The sequence below is a fragment of the Pan troglodytes genome, chromosome 15, assembly GCF_028858775.2.
Source record: "Pan troglodytes isolate AG18354 chromosome 15, NHGRI_mPanTro3-v2.0_pri, whole genome shotgun sequence".
Lineage (NCBI taxonomy): Eukaryota > Metazoa > Chordata > Mammalia > Primates > Hominidae > Pan > Pan troglodytes.
The window spans coordinates 67,359,950-67,367,081 of record NC_072413.2 but is presented as its reverse complement, the minus strand read 5'-3'; positions in this window follow the sequence as shown (position 1 = coordinate 67,367,081).

The window sequence follows — 7,132 nt, the reverse complement described above, 5'->3', positions numbered from 1 at the left end:
TTTTATACTGCTACATAAAGGTGAAACCTACCAGACAGATTATACAATTTCCGATTCTCTAATCCAGATTTATAATCTAAATTTATATACCTGAGAATTTCTAAAATATTTCTTGATAATGGCCATTTCTGTCCTGTAGTGCTTGATTTAAGAGGTCCCAGGAGTATAAAAAGAGTTCAACGATCTCACTTCCCTTCCAGTTCTCTGGCTTAATGTATTTCCAGCAACTTTTACTAAATGCTCAAACAGGTTATGTGTCTTAACTCCCATTGTTGGGACAGAAGTAGTAGTGAACTGTTTTACTTTCAGCAAGAGAGGGACTTAAGGGATGAGCAAATAATTTTGTACTGTCCTAAAAGCAGACCAGGCTGGGTTGGGGGAGAGAGGACAGGGTAGTTTTCTCAGTATGATTGTCAACTTTACATCAGGATGGTCTTCCTTTATCAAATTGTTTTAACTAATCATTTGAAGGTTGGAATGAAAATCAGGATTGATACATAAATTGATTAATGTTACTATATTTGTAAGGATACTTTTATGTTCATGTTTTTTTTTTTTTTTTTTTTTTTTTTGAGACAGTCTTACTCTGTCACCCAGGCTGTAATGCAGTGGTGCGATCATGCCTCACTGCAGCCTCAATCTCCCAGGCTCAGGTGATCCACCTTAGCCTCCTGTGTAGCTGGGATTACAGGTGCACACCACCATGGCCAGCTAATTGTTTAAGTTATTTTTTGTAGAGATGAGGTCTCCTTATGTTGCCCAGGCTGGTCTTGAGATCCTGGACTCAAGTGATCCACCTGCCTTGGCCTCCCAAAGTGTTGGGATTACAGGCATAAACCACTGCACCCAACCTAGGGATACTTTTGGAAGAAATATTAATTTATATGTTAGCATAATGATACTAGTATTGCCACTTAGACATAGCATTTTACTGCCTAGGAAATATTTCTACATATTTATCATCACAGCAACCCTTTGAGATAGGAAATAATTATATCTCTATTAATGGTAAAAAAAAAATAAAAATTTAGATTGCCTAAGTGATTCACCAGATCACAAAGCAATACCAACATTTTGCTAGATGAAAAAGACAAGGTTTTAACCTCAAAGACCTTGAAGGGGAGCCCCATAATATGAATAGCTGTGCTAAATAATGGACCTCTAATTCTTGTCAAAGGGACCTTTTTAGACTCAATCAAATATTTGGATTCACAAGACCTGAAGAGGTCTTACTTGGCACCAATGTAATCAAAAGCATAGGGGACACACAAAACAGCTTGCCAGCCCAGCATCATCAAGTGTTTCTCTTCCACGGGAGTATTCCTCATGGCAGTTCACACAGCCATCCAAGAATTATCCTCCGAACACACGGAAACACACAGTAGCTCAGATGCAAAAGATAAGACTTAGGTAAGTGCAAGAGCTACCCCAACTTAGAAGCTTCATGTACAACAAGAGCCACTAACTCTTGTAATAGCTTCATGGACATAGTTTCTAGGTCCCTGCAAGGAGCATGCCCCATTTACAAGTCATTGTATTCAGAGAAACACAAGGCCATGTCTTCCCATCAGGTATTCATTGTTTCTCCCGGTCTAGGTGTAATTTATCACAAGGGCCATGTTTCTCATAAGCAGTCTTGTCTAGTAATACATTGCACCATTGTGTTTCCTCAGGAACAGAGCTACAATGTTAACCCAAGTTGACCATGAGTCAGTGTATTACATAATGGTGCAATGTATTACTAGACCAGATTGCTTATGAGAAGCATGGCCCTAAGTGGTTACCTTGGGTTAACTTTCTAGCTCTGTTCCTGAGGAAACATAATGGTGCAATGTATTACTAAACAGGATACTGATGGAATGATTAACCTCAGAAGAAAAAGTGACATGGAAAGTTGAAAGAGTTTGTGTTAAATGGTCTTAACTCATTAAATGAGTAAAATGAATTACTATCTTGGAGGAAAGGAGGCTGGGCATAGAATGGGGAGTCAGAAGAACAATTCTCAGAGCTCATACAGGGTGAGGAAACATAATCTGACCACTAGAGTCCTGTGTCACCAACTAAGGGATTCACTGAAGCCTCCAAAAGTGTTAAAATTTGTAATAAGACCAATGGTCCCTTAAATTAAGGCTACTATAGACTTACTATAGCAAAGTTTAAAAATGGATCTTAGGCCAGGTGTGGTGGCTCACACCTGTAATCCCAGCACTTTGGGAGGCCGAGGCAGGAGGATCAAATGAGCCCAAGAGTTGGAGGCTGCAGTGAGCTATGATCACGTCACTGTACTCCAGCCTGGATAGCAGAGTGAGACAGTATCTCAAAAATAAAAAGTATGACAACAATAGTGTAAAGGACAATAGGGGGAAATGGAATACATGGTTGAAATGTTTTTTAACGTCGACAGTAGACTGAAAAGTTAAAGATGTCTATTTGAGGGCCAAGCATGGTGGCTAATGCCAATAATCTCAGCACTTTGGGAGGCCAAGGCAGGAGGATCACTTGATGCCGGGAATTCTAGACTGCAGTTGAGCAACATAGCAAGACCCTGTCTCTACGAAATAAAAATTTTAAAATTAGCCAGATGTGGTGGCATGTGCCTGTAGTCCTAACTACTCAGGAGACTGAGGCAAGAGGATCACTCAGGCCCAGAAGTTCATAGCTTCAGTGAGCTATGATTGCACTCCAGCATGGGTAACAGAGTGAGAACTTGTCTCACAATAAAATAAAGATCTCTATTTGTAAACCCTAGAGAAATCACTAAAAAAAAAGAATCCAAAAGAAGATAGGAGATCAGGATAATGTGGAAACCTGCAATTGGAGGAGTTGCCATGGTAATGTTAACTCCCACCTTCATCTACAGGCTTTTGTTGTGGAGGCTTTTGTTTTACTGTGTGCCAGGACCCCAGAACAAAGAATAGGTGGGAAAATAGATAACAAACAGCAATATGGTAAATTTAGACCCAGTCATTAATAATTTCATTAAATGTAAATGGTCTAAACATTTCAATGAAAAGACTAGGATTGTCAGACTGGATCATGAAGCAAGACACCACTATATGTGGTCTATAAGAAATCCACTTTACATGTTAAGACACAGATACAATAAAAGTGAAAAGGATGCGGAAAGTATGTCATGCAAACACTAAGCATTAGAAGCAGGAGTGGCCATACTTAATATAAGGCAAGGAGACTTCATAACAAGGAATATTACCAGGGATGAAGGGGGATGCTTTGTAATGATAAAAGTGTAGCTTCATCAAGAGACATAACAATCCTAAAAATACGTGCACCTGCTGTCGTTTGAATGTGTCTCCCAAAGTTTATGTGTTGGAAACTTAATCCCAAATTCAACAGTGTTGGAAGTAAGGCCTAATAAGAGTTGATTGGGTCATGAGGGTATGAGCCTTATGAATAAATTAATGTCATTTCCGCAGGAGTGAGTTAGTTATCATGAGTGGTCTTGTCATAAAAGTGAGTTCAGTCCCCCTGCTCTCTTTCTTGCTCTCTTTCTTGCTTTCTGCCTTCCACCATGGGATGACACGAAGGCCCTTGCAAGGTGCCAGTGCCATGCTCTTGGACTTCCAGGCTCCAGAACTGTGAGCCAAATAAGTTCCTATTGTTTATAAATTACCCAGTAAGTATTCTGTTACAGCAACAGAAAATAGACTAACACATCACTCAGTGACAGGACTTCAAAATACATGAATTAAAAACCTCGGGATATTCTAATGTGCAATATACCAGTACTGTTCAAAATGTTGCACACCTGAGTATCTTGAGCAGATTTTTATTTGGTTGGTCTGTGGTGGACTCACAGTCTACAATTTTAACAAACTTCCAGGTAACCACACTTTGACTAGCAAGACATCCTACACGATACTGCTTTTCATGAGGTAGCATAGGAAAATGCCTGGTATATAGTAGGTGAACAGTAAATAGTGATAGAATCTGCCTAAACAGAACAAGGCACATAAATGGCAACAAAGATGAACAAGAATGATCTTAGGCAGTAGGGATAGAGAAGAGCATAAACTTTAGTACATGAAGCAGTATAGCATTTTTATGGGAGGGAATGCTGGGGGAGTGTTAAGTGGACAAGGAATCATAAGTAAGTAACAAGCATAACACTGAAAGACTACTCACACTCTAGGCTAGACATTAAGGCAAGTGAATGATGGGCTAGGAGATAGGAGGGGCTGAGAGGCTGAAATCATGAGGGCACTTGAAAGATGGAGAAGTTGAAAGAAGCTAGATGATGGTCTGAGGGGAATTTCAGTGATACCTTAGAGGAGGGCCAGGCACAGTGGCTCACGCCTGTAATCCCAGCACATTGGGAGGCTGAGGCGGGCAGATCACTTGAGCTCAGGAATTTGAGACCAGCCTGGGCAACGTGGCAAAACCTCATCTCTACAAAAAATGCAAAAATTAGCTGGGTGTGGTGGCATATACCTGTAGTCCCAGCTATGCAGGAGGCTGAGGTGGGAGGATTGCTTAAGCCCAGGAGGTCACAGCTGCAGTGAGCCAAGCCGAGATTGTGCCACTGCACTCCAGCCTGGGCAACAGATTGAGACCCTGTGTCAAAAAAGAAAAAGAGAAAGAAAGGAAAGAGAGAAAGAAAAGAACAAAGAGAAAGAAAAAAGAGAAGAAAAAGAAGAGAAAGAAAAAAGAGAAGAAAAAGAAGAGAAAGAAAAAAGAAAAGAAAAAGAGAAAGAAGACTTAGAGGGAGATAATCTCTTAGTGATTTGCTTTCCTGTCTACTCCACCACATAGTTTGTCTTGTAAGCCTAAGAAAGATGTTTTGCCTTTGAAGATAATAGTAACTCCTTCAGCTACATGTAGAGATCCTGTGTCAACATATCTAGCATACCCTTTCTTTTTTGTAATTATACACTTAAGTGGATGTTCAGTTTGAGACATACTGTGAAAAGGTTGGTTTAAAAGCCTTTTCTGTGCCAGAGGTAATTTTCTTTATGCTTTTCAAGAGACTATGAAGAGGCTAATGAGAACTGATGACATCACTTAACTGAGACAGGCCCTGCATTCTTGTCAATAGATGTTTGAAGTTAAAGTGTGTGGGCTGTAATTTAAGAGAAATGGGATAGATCATGGTTTCTTTCTTGGAAGCCCAGGGTTGGAGGAGTTGTCATGGTAATACTAACTCCCACCTTTACCTACAAGCATTTGTTGTGGAGTACCTACTCTGTTACAGGACCCTTGGGCTTGGCCAACTATATTGCCTCTCTAGCCTTGGAGAAAAAGAGTATAGTTGAGTCTTTTAGTGTCTGTTCCATGGTGAGTAGTTTGAAGAGTATCCCACAGTTCTGGGTCCTTGCCCTGCAATGCCCCTTGCCATTCTAGAGATCACTTTGTCCTTGACACTGTCAGTGAGCTCAGAGACCTGTTAGAAGTATGGTCACCAACTTCCACCTACAGTGCAACTCCAGGAAGGATTACCACAATGCTCATCCCAATTATTTTGCAAATCCCAATGGGAGGTTGCAGGTATAATGACAGAGGGCAGGAAACCTCATGTTTCTTGCAGAGTGTTAGGAAAAGATTTGAAGGTGCAGGTACTGAAAGGCTGTTGAGGACAAATGCTCATTAGAATGAAGTTGATTAGAGATCAAAGTCCTGCTTGATACCTCAACGTATCCTTGATACCCTTGCTTCTCTAAGCCAGGCCCTCTGAATCTTTTCAGGTACTTGGATTGAGAAATTACTTCTTTCCTTCTTATAAAAGGCTAAAGATCCCAGGCATGGTGGCATGCGCCTGTAATCCCAGCTACTCGGGAGGCTGAGGCAGAAGAATCTCTTGAACCTGGGAGGTGGAGGTTGCAGTGAGCCGAGATCGCATCACTGCACTCCAGCCTGGGCAACAGAGCGAGACTCCATTTCAAAAAAAAAAAAAAAAAAAGGCTCATGATCACTACTAAGACAATTATGTATTTGAGCCTTGTGACCTATGTGTGAATGGTGAAGCATCTCTGAATACTACCCAGCATTCCTGCAACAGACCAGTGTAGATATTGGGATTCCACAGTTTGTATAAGATTCTATGTCAACAGACCCCGTATCAGTGAGTCAGTGTTTGCAGCCAACACGGAGTATGTTGCCCCGAGAGCCTGTGGATGGATCACTCAGGCTTCCCAACAAGGACAACCGCCTCACCTCCCCCTGCCCATCACCAGCTTTGATAGCCACTCCAACCCCCAGCCACCTTCTGCCTAGACAAGCTCCTCTTCCTACTTGGGCTCTAACTCCTCACTGCAGGCCACTCCTGCACAGGGACGCCCTACTCATCCTGCTCATCCATAAAGGTAATTCCACATTTATGTGACCGGCTGTCCTAGTAACAGTTATGCTGTTTCCACCTCATTTTCACTGTTTAACTTAATCCTCAGGTAAGTGTAGAGCCAGGTGAATGATAACTTATTAATATTATTTATTATTTTTTTTTTATTTTTTTTGAGACAGTCTTGCTGTGTTGCCCAGGCTGGAGTGCAATGGCGCGATCTCGGCTCACTGCAACCTCCACCTCCCGGCTTCAAGCAATTCTTCTGCCTCAGCCTCCCAAGTAGCTGGGATTACAAGCTCGCGCCACCACGCCCAGTTAATTTTTGTATTTTTAGTAGAGACGGGGTTTCACCATATTGGCCAGGCTGGTCTCCAACTCCTGACCTCATGATCCACCCACCTCAGCCTCCCAAAGTTCTGGGATTACAGGCGTGAGCCACCACGCCTGGCCAATGATAACTATTATTACAAAACAAACTCTTAAGAGTTTTGCACACTTTCTATATGTACGTTATACTTAATCAAATGTATTCCCCAGCAATATTTAATATTGCTATTAGGCCGGGTGTGGTGGCTAAAGCCTGTAATCCCAGCACTTTGGGAGGCCAAGGCGGGTGGATCACGAGGTCAGGAGACCGAGACCATCCTGGCTGACATGGTGAAACCCTGTCTCTACTAAAAAAAAAATACAAAAATAAGCTGGGCGTGGTGGCGCGTGCCTGTAATCCCAGCTACTCGGGAAGCTGAGGCAGGAGAATCGCTTGAACCAGGGAGTGGGAGGTTGCAGTGAGCTGAGATCGCACCACTGCACTCCAGCCTGGCGACAGAGTGAGACTCC